Source organism: Coturnix japonica, chromosome Z (genome assembly GCF_054131305.1).
Source record: "Coturnix japonica strain WE chromosome Z, WE-NBRP24, whole genome shotgun sequence".
Taxonomy (NCBI): Eukaryota; Metazoa; Chordata; class Aves; order Galliformes; family Phasianidae; genus Coturnix; species Coturnix japonica.
The window spans coordinates 49,274,181-49,287,249 of record NC_140702.1 but is presented as its reverse complement, the minus strand read 5'-3'; the positions used below and the strand labels follow the sequence as shown (position 1 = coordinate 49,287,249).

At 41.5% G+C, this 13,069-nt stretch overlaps 1 protein-coding gene across 14 annotated transcripts in view; it reads right to left on the bottom strand.

Annotated features, from left to right (window-relative positions):
- KANK1 (KN motif and ankyrin repeat domains 1) overlaps positions 1 to 13,069 on the bottom strand; it is a 108,869-nt gene that overhangs the window by 30,588 nt on the left and 65,212 nt on the right. Inside the window, exon 1 of one of the 14 annotated variants that reach the window (XM_085529209.1) lies at positions 2,649 to 2,783. The exons of the other annotated variants lie outside the window; for them this stretch is intronic. The gene's annotated coding sequence lies outside the window, so the exon portion shown is untranslated. Of the gene's footprint in view, positions 1 to 2,648; positions 2,784 to 13,069 lie in introns of those variants that run through there. 14 annotated transcript variants of the gene reach the window in all.

Sequence of the window (13,069 nt, the reverse complement as noted above, 5' to 3'; positions counted from 1 at the left end):
CTTATCTACAGAGTTTAAAGGGGAACAGTGTGTAACCATAACCAGCAATTATTTCTGCAAGCCATCAACAAAAAAGACCTTTCAAAAAACATTCTCCCCCACCTTCTCCAGTATTTTTAATGTCCAATTATTTTACTTCAAGAATTCCCGAACTGGAAACTTGTAATTCAAACAGCTCGATTAAAATAAAAACACATGATATAAGTCATGCAAATTAATTAACCGTGAATAAAAGGCTGACCTTGTTTGTGGGAAACCCATTTCTGAAAAAAAAAAAATAAAATACAGAGTGACTGTAAGATGTTCCCTTATCAGAATTCACAAAGCCTTTATTTGCTTGACAACTCCCTTACTTGAGGTCTAAAATATAAATTCTCCTTTTCAACTGCTGCCGCTTTCTGGAAATAGCTCTAGTTCTGGACGCTCTGTGGTGGGACAGCTTGTGTGTTTACCACCTCAGGGCTGCGTACCACAAAAACTCAAAACTAACAGTCTAGTCTGTTTTGCTCCCATCCCAGTTTCTGACTCATAGATCCCAGGGGGAATCAAACTAAGGCTGGCAAGAGATTAAGCTGCTAACTTATTCCAGTCTGCTCCACCAGCAGTAAGGAAAAGCTTGAGCAGAAACCATGGTGGAGGCTGCTCATGAGTGCTACCATAAAAGCAGTAGGTAGAGAGCACAGATCAGTCTGTGGCTGCAGTAAGAGCAAGGATGTGAGCCAACAGCTGTGCTTTCCTTCTTGGCTTGAAACTTTGGGCATATCTCAGTCTCTTCTACTAGGTTTTGAAAACCAGATATCAGCAAGGCTAGTTCAAAGCAGATGAATTTACTCTTGCCAAGCATCTGACTTTATGTACAATTATTTCTGCATCTTGCACGATCTGTCTATTTAAGAATTGCCCTACATTCCCTGAATCATTTCTTTTATTCTCTACTATACATACAGATACTCATCTGTGACAAATCACAGAATCACAGAATTGTTAATGAAGAGCATTCAATTTAAAGGTGCTTTCCAAATCAGATTAACTTAGGCCTAGCAAAATTACGTAAGTTAAGGCAAGCAGTAAATACCAACCTATAGCCTAGGAGACAGCTTTGCAATTTGCTCTGCCCACCACAGTGGGAGAGCACTGGGTGTCAGCCCAGCACAGCCTTCCTTGCTGACAGAGCATCCCATCAGATACAGGCCAACTGGCTGAGCTGGGGATGCTGCTGAACACAAGCTGTTTTCTGCTGCAGAAGGGAAACCCTTATGTCTCCTGACAGTGTGGCACACCTGCCACTTCTTTGTCACCAGTAAAATTACTGTGGAAAAAAGGATGAGAAAGACCAAGGCATCCATACACTCAAGTATGTGTGCTTCACAGAATCCCCATGGAGTGTTTGCAAAGCAAAATAAGGCAAATCTTCACATTTTTCTCTTCCTTCTCCTCTCGTCCAAACCACCTCCAGACCCCCCACAGGACTCATGGATACAAGCCAAGCTTGTGCCTAAAAATGTCTCAGCACAACAGTGTCTTAGTGCTACCTGCCTCAGGCTCAAGTAAAGAGGGCTGCATGTGCTTTCTGGCCTGTGAGAACTGATTTGCCAATTTAGATTTATAATACAATTACCTTTCTAGGTCTGTAAACTTCTGAAGAGACGAGGAGAAGAGAGGTGTAGTTACTGCAACAGGAGTAACCATCCTTAAAGAACTATATTCCTCAGGTATAAACCTCCCACAGCATATTAAAACTGATTTACAGTTTCAGTTTGGTCTTGCAGTGCAAAAGGTAGGAAAAAATGAAAGAACTGTCTTCTGCAAGAATAATTTTATAAACATTTGTATTTATGAGTCTTGGAAGGACTTTATTTTGTCGCATGCCTATTCTCCATAAGGAAAATGCTTTATGGTGCATAATCGGTATGATATTTCAAATACCAGGAATTGTTCCCTCCTATCTCCTTTGATATTAATCTCATATTGATTAATTGTGTGAAATACGACATGTGTTGCCTTCCAAACTTCAAAAGCTTGCATGGTCTGTGCTTTCCAAAGACACTAAGGGTTTTTTCTCTGCACTGGAAATAGTTCAGACTGATAAACTAGCCTTGTTCAAAAAGTTTAAAAAGCAATTATAAGAGAAAACAAGGAAAATGTCAGTTTAGAAATAATTCTTATGTGCACTTTAAATAGCTAAAAGCAGTGGCTTATAGTTGAAAGCCTATGAACAACACTGAAATTCAGCACTTTGAAGGGTAATAGTTACTATTCTTCCACCAGAATGGTGGCTTTGTTTAAACAGACCTAAGACTCCATTCACTTGAATGTACAGAACGCACATCTCCCAACTAGAAAATAGGCATTTGTTGAGGAAAAGAAACTCCTCAGTACATAATACCAAAACTGAAGGGTTTCCAGAGGTACAGCAAACTGTAGGCACACAGTCCCTTCAGGTGACAGCCTAGAAGCGTACATCTGGGAGAGAACTGAGAAAACCAAGCACTGTTAGAAAAGAAAAAGCACCCAACATGGAAGACATGCATTACTCAACACAGGAAATCAGCAGCCAGGGCAGATTTCCAGCTGTGTTACCCAAATATGTGCTCTCCCACCCTTTCACAGATTTACACAGTGCCAGCAGTCAGGCTCTCGCATCTCACCTCTCCGGCTCTGGTGCTAGGGTCTCCTTCACTGATCTGCTGAGAAGCAATTGTTGAATGCTGCAGTGTTTAGTTTTTCAGGAAATTAAGTCTGAAGCTCACTTTCCTTTGCCTTAAAGGGAATGCATACTCCTGACACATCAGCAGGCAAGGAGCCCAGAGGTTGCTACAGAGAATTTATTTATACTCATTTGGAATTTCCTGACAAAATCCTAGCCCGCCTGCCAGCCCGACTGCCAGCGCAGCTTTGCACCAGTATTTTCCTTCACGTCACTTCAGATGGCGCTTGGTGCCTCAGGCCGCTCCCAAAGGGTTAAATGCATGAAATTGCCAGATGCACAAACAGGGCTGTACCAAACCATATGCTAAAAAAAATAACACTGTCCTCCGATGGAAAACAGACTTAATCCTCAAGGGGGGAATTATAAATTCAGGTGAATTTTCTCCTAACCACTCTCTAGCCCCCCTTGTCTCTCACTCCCAAGTGTGCATGGGGAGCACAGAAAGGTTCATTGATGTAATTTGGGTAGAACAATTACCTCTGTTGAAACTAGTGCTGCCTGCAAATCTGTCTGTCACATTCAATCCCTTCTTATTTACTCTTCTCAAATGCAATTTATAATCTGAGGGATAAAAATAAAAAGTTGATAATGTAAAGTTACATTTTTTCTTCACTGAAACATATCCAAAACACTAGTACAAGCACATGGGAAATGATGCATTTGAGCTTTCTATATATAATGTTCTTGTTTCCACAGAACAAAATGAATAACTTAAGAAAACTGGAATTCCAGATGCAAATAAAATAAAATAAAATAAAATAAATCACTTCTCAGCATCATAAAGAGACTCCTGAAGGCTGAATCTCTCTTCATCTCTCACAATTATGGTTACTACTGTAAAGCCAAGCAAGGACTCCAAAAGCATATGGGCACTGGGAGGGGCTAACAACAGTTAACAGTCCTAAGACTTCATAGGACTAAAGGAAAATAATTACTGCTATACTTTCCATTCAGATTCCCAAGAAGAATAAAAAATAAATAAATTAGAAATAAAATAATGGCATGGATTGTTGAAATTATTTCCAATACTACTGCACACTGAAAGAGCTTTGTTGAAGACAGAAGTGGAATCTTGCACTGAAGTGACAGGAGAGGTCCAAGTCTTCCAACAGTGCTTTCAGCTAAAGTGGCACAGACCTCCAATAAAATGTTTCCCAAACATGTCTTGTGGCTTCAGTGGTATTTAATAGGAAGCAAAATAATATTTAATACTGCAAGGCATTAGCTTTTGCTTGGATTGGAAGGGACCTTAACATTCCAGTTTCAACCCCCAGCAGTGGGCAGGGCTGCCCCCCATCAGCCCAGGCTTCCCACAGCCCATCCAACCCCTCCTTGAGCACCTCCATGGATGGGGCACCACAGCGTCTCTGTGGAACATGTTCTTCCTAGTATCTAACTTAATCCTCCCCTCATTTAGTTTAAAGCCATTCCCCCTCACCCTATTACTACATTTCCTGAAAGAGTCCTCCACCTTTTCTGTAGGCCTCTTTATGTGCTCGGCTGAGAAACACCTATCAAAAATGCAAGCAAAATCCCAAAATTTGTCCAGCAAGCCAAAATGGAAGCATACGTCTGGGGTCAGCCCTGATAAAGCCTAAAGGCAAAGGGCAGGCATGTATTTATTTTCCCGGCCTTTAAGACTGTTATGGTGCCAAATAAACTCACTCAGCTACTGTTTATAGTGGAAACAAAACTGAGGTCAGAGCGCAGCTCCCCAGTGACCCAAAAGACCTGACATGGTCTGTAGCAGAACAAACGTAAGATTTGGTGCACAGGCATCTATTTAGACAGTAAAAGTTTTTATCTAAATACAAAGTAATTTAACACCTCTCTTGGGGAAAAAACAAACAAATAAACAAACAAAAAGGCAGAAAGGGCAGATCTGGGAAAGAATAAGGAAGGAACAGAGTCCTTTAAATCCTTGCCACCACAAGACCATTTCTTCAGCACTGAAGTAGCTGTGTGGAAGGAATGAAGTAATCTGACTCAACACAGTGATGAGGCGGGAGAGTGTATGCAGAGCTTAGCCTGGACCCATACTGCCAGGTTTACGCTCATACCCCCAAAATACAGATGTCTTAGGGCTGGATTTAGGGTTCTTCTAGTGCTATTGGTGCTTTTGTTTGTTTGCTTGTTTACATTCATTTTTTTGGCAGCTAGTTTCCATTGAATGGTTCAGAGTCAATTGGCTATGGGCACAGAGTTCAGACCCAAGACTGATCTGACCTACCCAAGCTCTCTTTCCTAATAGGTATCACTGCAAAAGCATTAGAATACAGAAACATTTTTCATCTATTTCTAGAAATCTGCAAGCTGGAGACTTCCTTAGTTCACTCAAAACTTCTAAGAAAGACTTCTCAAGCTACAGATAGATCCCTCACTACTAGTTAACATCCATTCAGAGAGAGGATGCAACTGAAAAGTTTGCCTTATATAATCATTAACTGTCCAGCTGGTTTGATTTCACACAGTGTCAGCAATTTGATTTCTCACAGGTCCTGCATCACATCCGATGACCTCTACTCATGTCCTAATAAGGCTGTTTGGAAAAGCTTAAAAGAAAGTAGTCTTATTGTAGCAATGAGTAAGCTGTTCAGGTCTTCACACCACTTTAAATCCTTTTTTTCTTCTTTTTTTTTTTTTGCACAGATGTGATCACATATTGATCTTATTCAGGTTTTGGGACTAAGCAAGCTAGCAGCTCATCATGCAGCTCCCAGAAGGGCTTTGTACATATCAGATTTGCTTTCTTATTTTGCAGAAATGAAGGTAGAAGATGCAATGAACATGCATGAACGCAAGAGAAAATGGGTGTAAAGAAATAAATATATTCCCAAATCTCAGATATGTGTATGTGTACACATGGAAAGTATGGAACGTATGGAAATTGATAATCAATCTCCCATAATTCTGGGAGCTACCACTGTGATCTCCACTGTATGTGGTGTCTTGTCCTACAAGAGTAAGGGCTGAGGTGCTGTGGCCAAACCATGTGCATGGCTGCCAGAATCACGGTATACTAACAACTCCTTTGCAAAGTGAGAGCAATTCAAGACTTGTCAACCATGCACAGCAATCCAGCCAAGTTGAGAGTGAAGACTGAATATTAATGGCAGACCATACCTGTGGAGTTGATGGAGATCAAAAAGAAAAATGGCAGACGTGCTGTCTGAGAGCAGAGGAATGGAAAAGAACTGAAAATAGCAAGAGAATGGTGGAAGTGTAAAGGGCAACACAATGAACGCAGGCTGATGAGCACATTCGTGTACTGGAAAGCTTAAAAACTAACATCTGTGTCCATGAAGAAAAACAGAAATACAGAAGAGAATAATGCTAAATTAGTCTTTTTTTCCCCCAGTCTTTAAACTTCAGATACAGAAAACCAAACCCATCTTAATTTAAGTATGACAGTTCTGGAGGGAGAAAGGAAGAAAAGGCTTAGGCAAGGACTGCTTGAAGTTAAAAAACACTGTTGATCATCATAATCCCTTCAAACATGACTGATCTGATCTCGTCTTTGTGTTTTTATCACATACAATACCAGTCTTCTTTTCTAACCTCAATCATACACTTTATTATATTTACTTGTACTCTATTTCTTCCTTGGCAAAAAGAAAAAAAAAAAAAAAAAAAGAAAGAAAAAAAAAAAGTAAAAACAAGTTCACAGTTTACATTTGTCAGATGGTATAAGCAAGACCTTAAAACTTGACCCCTTTGCTAGGATTAGATCTGAAACTCCAATAACAGCAGGCAAGTTGCACAGGTGCACTTTGTTTTTATTACTAGATCTTCTGCAATACATACTGCAGTGCTCCAGCAGAGGGATTGGTTTTTTTTTTGAAGAGAAGGTAGGAGGGGGACTAGGAGTAGCTCAACAAACATGCCCCTCAGCAATAAATAACTACTCCAGACCTTCAATGTCTGGTTTGCATAAGGAGAACAATCTGTTCCCAATTATCAGTTAATTTGATCCTCACTCTAATCTGACCAAACCTTCAAACCAAGCTATTAGAAGCTGTTTCCACACCCTCCCTCTCTGCTCCTACTTTCAAACAAGTACTGAAGGGCAACACAGGGATATCACAGGCAGAACTTGTAAGGCAAGGCGTACATTACAACTTTTGCAGAAAATAGGCAAGGATGCAAACGTGTAGGGATGGACTGAAAGAGTGTAAGAGGACAACTGAATCTCAGCCATCTCCACACAGCTGCATACTTAGTTTTGTTAAAGTCTGTGTGAAGAGTCAGATTAAAAACAAACAAACAAACAAAAAAAAACAAACCAACAACTCAAGAAACTAACTTAGTATGTTATGAAGAGTCTTAAAAAAGAAAGCAATGTGGGAGGGGGGAAGCCATTTTTGTACATGGTCGATCTGTTGCACCCCCTCCACTGCAAGCTGCATCAGATAGGGGAGAGTCAATCAGGTTCTGTCAACATGACAAGTGTGATTTCTGGATGAAATTAGAAAGAACAGAAGAAATAGAAGGGAGAATGGTCAGAAGCAAGCTTCAGTGTGGCAGCCCAAAGCTGGTCACCCGGGGACACCCTGGCAGGAACCCATGCTCTGCCACCAAGGGGAGTCATGTTTCCAGAGGAAGGAAATGGAGATAGGGCATCTATGCCAACGTAGGCAGCCTCTCAGCTCCTAGAGCTGCTGTGAAAATATGATACGGGAAGCACTGCTTTTCTGTCATCTCTAGTCCAAAGCCTTACAAATGGCACAGAAAGGAGGAGGAGTAAAGTGGCTGCGGCTGAAAGCTTCCCAAGGACTCCTGCTCCAGCTGATCCTGTATCCACAGCACTCACCACACAGCTGTCAGATCAGTGCAAAGTACTGGCTTTAAAAAAAAATGGAAGGGCTTTTATGGCAGAACAGCTGAGGCTGGAAGGGACCTCTGCAGGTCATCTGGTCCAACCCCCTGCTCCAGCAGGGACACAGAGCAGGTGACAACTGTTCATCACCACCAATTCAGTGAAATTACAGGGCACCATAAACAGCAAAGTGGGTCTCTTTATGTTCCTGGAGCATTACGGGCTATAAAATAAAACATCAGCACCCTTTTCTGCCTCTGGAAGTGTGGAGGTCTTGTACTGGCAACAGAAACAGGACAGCTGTAGGTACAGCCCATGGGGGGACATCTCAGCAGCCTAGACAAGGGAAAGCGTGCAAGCATCCACAAGCAAGCTTGCATCAGGCAGGTATGAAAACAGCCTTCTGTCAAGATGAGGTGCCAGAAGTCTCTAGGAAGCTGCATCAAATAACAAAAGACAGCCCTCATCAATTTGCTCTTTTTCTCATGGTGTTTTGTCTTTCTTCAAAGCATCAGTATCTGACTTGGCTTTGTGCTTGGGCCATCTGCTTCCCAACACACCAAAATGTTTCTAAGCACTGGCCTACCTGGAAGTACTTCAGCCAGACCATTATGTCCTCAGTTCCTTAAGACACCCTTTCAAACTTCCTCCTGCCCATTTCCCATCCAGCAGACTCCAAGATCAGTCCCAGAGGCAACAACCTCCACGGAAAAGGTGCATGATCCCTGCTCCTCTAGGGTCTGACGAAAGCCTCTTGGTTGGACAAATACAAGTCACTGTGTTTTCAACTGTTCTATTGTGGCAACAGCTGCAACCTTGCATTACAGGTATTAACTAGCAATTGCAGAATAAACAATTATTAGCCCAATTAGAAAGTTGGCATTGGCTGTGAGATCATGAGCTGCATTTCCAGCCATTTGTCCTGAAGGCGGATCTGGTGAACAATAGCATAATGAAGAAAGTTTGGTACTCTTTATGATAAAGCAGATGTGAAATCACTGTAGGCTCTCTCACCCTTCACCCTCAGTATTTCAGGGTCCCTCCCTTGCTTGTTTTTAAATACTGGGCACCGCCAGAGTGACTCACCAAATCACTTGTGGGTGAGGCAGGAACAGGACATCAGTGACAGCTCTGCATTTCATCTGCCCATCCAAGAAGTACTGGGCTGTGTGGCAGTTCAATGGTCCCTCAATGACAAGCGTCCTACCAGCTGCTAAAGCACATCTTCAGCATGCATGTGTCCCCGTTAATTTTTTAATTGACTGAGGATCAATGAAAAATAGTGGATATTCAGCTAAAATTGGTAGTAGTGGTAATGTTCCAGGGCACATTCTTTCTTCTTTGACTGCACCTCAGATCATTAGGCTGGGAGCCATGCAAAACTCCATACACGCTGCCAAAGATTATTTGCATTAGGAAAATGAAATCATGAAAGAGAAACTCAAATAAGCCTGTAGCTGAAAGGGTGTCTACAAATGTCAGGTAGGAATTCTTACAAATCAGTGCAGAGAATGATAAAAATATTTACTCCAAGCAGATGTGCGTTCTGCAGAGTAACCATCCACATATGAAAGTCAGAGGGACACTAGGCTCCAGCATGGAGATCAACACTCCCGGTTTAGATGTCCACCGCTAAATGCCTCATATCCCCACAGTCCAGATCTGGTGGAGGTGACAGGTCCCAGCAGCTCCCATCCACAGGCATTCAATGCCTGTCCACTGGCTGCTGCAGAGAAGGAAAAAGGGGATAGCTTGCTTTACCAGTGCAAAGGGAACAGTGACAGTGATAATGAACTGCGGTGATGCCACTGGCTTTGGGAACTATGGAGGAGTCTGAATGACGTAAAGCACGTAAGTTAAACATATGGTTCAAATTAATCTGTGAGAGAAGTATTCTGTCATTGAAAAGTGAGATAGGAAGGAAGGAAAACAAATCTTTTAAAAAGGTGAGGAAGAAGGTTGAGGAAGAAGGCTGAGAGAAAAGGGAGAAAAGAGAAAGGATGAGGGAAATCTCAGGTACCATGTCCAGAAAACGATATGCATCTGCTTTAGAGCAAAGTAAAGAGAAGGTTTGTGCAACAGCCTTGTTATACTGACCCCTGCAGCCCATCCTGATGAGGAAAACTAGAAAAGCTTTTCCTCTGCTAAAAAGAATTTTTTTTGGTGTGTCATTGTTAAAGAGGTGACACACAATACTGCAGGCTCTGGAGACAGAGCATGGGGTGCTTAGGGAAGTCAAATAAAACAGTTGTTTTTATTATGGTTAAAAATGAATATGGTTTTTAAACTTTTATCTTTGTAAATCAGTTTCCTATGTTTCTTTTGCTACTTCCTTGTTTTCTACAACAGAACAAATGGAACCGCACTGGAGTTTCACACCATTCTGTGCCTTTCAGAAAGTGTTTTGAAAACAAAGTTTCAGCGAATCAGATATTAGTGAAAGTAACTGGAAATAGTTCTGGCTGGATTTTAAACTGCCTGGCAAAACATTTCAGACAGGTACACACTGTGCTTTTCGGAGCTGACCTGAGAACCCCTTAGTGATATCACTTACACAAACGTTTGCAGAGTCTCATTAGATAAGATGATTTATGCATCAGTCCTAGCAAGCACAGAATCTAACAATTACTGGAAGTTTCACCTAGCAATTAATGAAGACATTAATCCTATTTTGGAAAACAAAACACTTTTTTTTTTAAAGAATGTCCCCCAGTAGCCCTGCAGACAGAGAGTGTGCCTCAGCTCTTGATGCAGCTCCCAGGATGACAGCATGACAGGCTCTGGACTTACCGCACTGCTTAGCCCAACACTGAGCAGTCAGCTTGCATGCCACTGAGGCAGGAAGACAGCAGAAAACAGTTGTGAATACTCGGCACTTAACTGTTAAAATAAAGCTTTTTCTGCAAGTGCCAATTCATCTGCCGGCAATTAGAGGGTCCTAAGCAGATTTCCAAGCACACAGCAGAACTCTGACAGAGCTTCAAACATCAGAACTAAGTCTCTAAGTCAGTTTCCAAAATGCACAGAGACTATGCTTGCAGCCCACAGAAATACAGCCCACACTTGTGCAGTGAAATTAGGAAGAGTGATAAAACTTTAAGTTAGCAAATCAATAAATAAAACTGCCGACAAACAGCATTTAAGTCTATATCACTGCCCCTGTTATTTACTAGCCATATTTAACGTGAACATCGTTACTGAAATATGCAAGATGCAGTCAAATTTATGTTCGATTCTTTCACGAAAGCTATCACTTGTTTTGCACCTCATCTCACACACATCCTCAACTGAAAATATTTACAGTAAACATACTTTCAAGAAACATCCTTTACTAAGTCCTCTATACAAATGCAAAATAGCTTAATCCTTTCCTGAAAACGAGTTCCAAATTCAAGCATTCCTCTACAGATTTTATCTGCAACAGCATTAGTCCATTTAGACTTGTATAATTAAAAAAAATTATCAGAATGTCATGCAGGCATAACCATTAAACAGTGAAAGTACTCACATTCGCAAGTTAACCAAAGCAAACCACTGCTCCTTAGTCACTTCATACTTGAATCGCAGCTGAACATGTGGTCAAACTTGCCCAAAAAATTCAAGTAACACGCAGGTTAGCAGTCCGTAACAAGTATTTCTCGTTCTTTTCCCTGTTGCTGATTGATTCCGTGGGTGCAGAAGACAGCACACCAGCAGTTTGTCCTTCCACTCAGATCTCTGTGCAATTAAGGAGCTTGCTTCAATACCTGCAACGCCCACATCAGTTCCTGCTCATCTAAAGGCATTCTCTCCCAGGCACTCGGCAGGATAACGAATCACATGTACCTGTAGCCCAATACTCTGTCCATTATGAAATGCTAAGGATTTGGAGACACAGGCGAATGTAGCTGCATGTCAGAACTCTGGCCTCAAGGGTTTGCAAAGCCAACAAGTCCTGACAGTCTCTGCGAAATGTTCTCCAATTTAGTTCTGAATTAAATACTTGCAATTCATTATAGCTTCTTTCTGCAACTAAGGGAACAAACAGCTCCTATCCTGCTTAAGCATTGTTTGCATAACAGTTCTGAAACGAAAACTTAATATTGCATTAACACATTCCCTGTACAAGCATTTAGCATTTTTATTCTTAAAATATCTGCTTACTAAACTTTTCTGATGGGCCATTCTACTGAGGAGGAAATGTGTATGAGGGAACAGCAAACCAATAAGTCCATGCACAGTTTTTCTTTCCGTCTAAGCAGAGGGAACTGTTCTGCATGACTTAAGTTAAAAGCACACTACTGGAAAAAAAAAAAAAAAAGCAAACCAATTATAAGAGAGTTTAGGCAGTAAACAGCTACAGTTAAGTCACACAGCAGAGGATTCGAACTCTGCCTCCTCTAAAAACATTGCAAAAAGTTGCAAAATACATAGCTTCTTTCTTAGAAAATATATTTCTACTTGAATACAAATATGGAAGAGGGGGGAGGAGGCAGAAAATACCCTTTTTCAATTAACTTCCACTAGCCTTTAAAACAGGCTTCTTGTTTTGCATGAACTGCAGATAATGATACTCCATATTTCCACTTTTCCAGCTGTAAGACACTTTAATCCCTTCTACTAATTAGAAAAATTCTAGAGTGAGCATACCCAGCAACTTAGGATTTGTTTCCATAACAAAGCATACCTGCTAATGAGGTTGGTGCTAAAATCCACCAGATTAGCCAATTCTCAGTACCTGCATGTCATGGTCCATTGAGTATCATTAGAATGTGAGTACATGAGCCTCACCAACTAAAAAGTTGGAATTTTTGTAGATGCACGTAATAAAAGAGGTATTTAGGGTTCTTCTCCAGGACGCTCAGATAGATCCCAACCACACAGACCTGTCTTGATAGATCTGTTTCCCACCATACCTATATCAAGAGGTCTCAGAAGAGCACCCACAAGCTCCTGCCACGCACTTGAAATTTTTCATATAATCCCCCTGTGGAAGCTTGAGCTTTAGTGGGATAAAGCTATGTTTGTGCAGCAATCAGGAGAGCAGGAAAATATTGACACAACTGCAAGAGGAACACGGCTGCTGTGCTTTTATCAGTCATTCTGCAATCTCTGCCCTTTCCTGACCTACCAGGCCTTCCTAGCAACCTTTGAACATGCCAACCATCTATTCCAGAGTGTCACAAAACCAAAACAGACATCTCAGCAGCCTCCTGAAATAATAAAAAACCAAAGACCTCATCTTGATCTTGCTTGCTTAGAATCAGTAAAGTAAATTTAAATTAGCCAAACCCATATGGGCAATCAGGAAAGGCAGGATATTCTATGCTGGTTAATCTCTCAAAGCAATTACAGGCACAGGATAACAACCGCACGATTTCCTGCAGCAAAGCCCCAGCCCTCTCAGAGTGGTGCAAGCCTGTGTAGGTCTGTGAAAGTGAACTGTGCTACAGACCAAGGTACCAGCTCCTGCTGTTTTACATACAGCTTTCACACTTAGTATTTAACAGACCATTGGCAGGATGGAGACAAGGGTTAGAGCAGCCAGACTGTGATCGACCTGG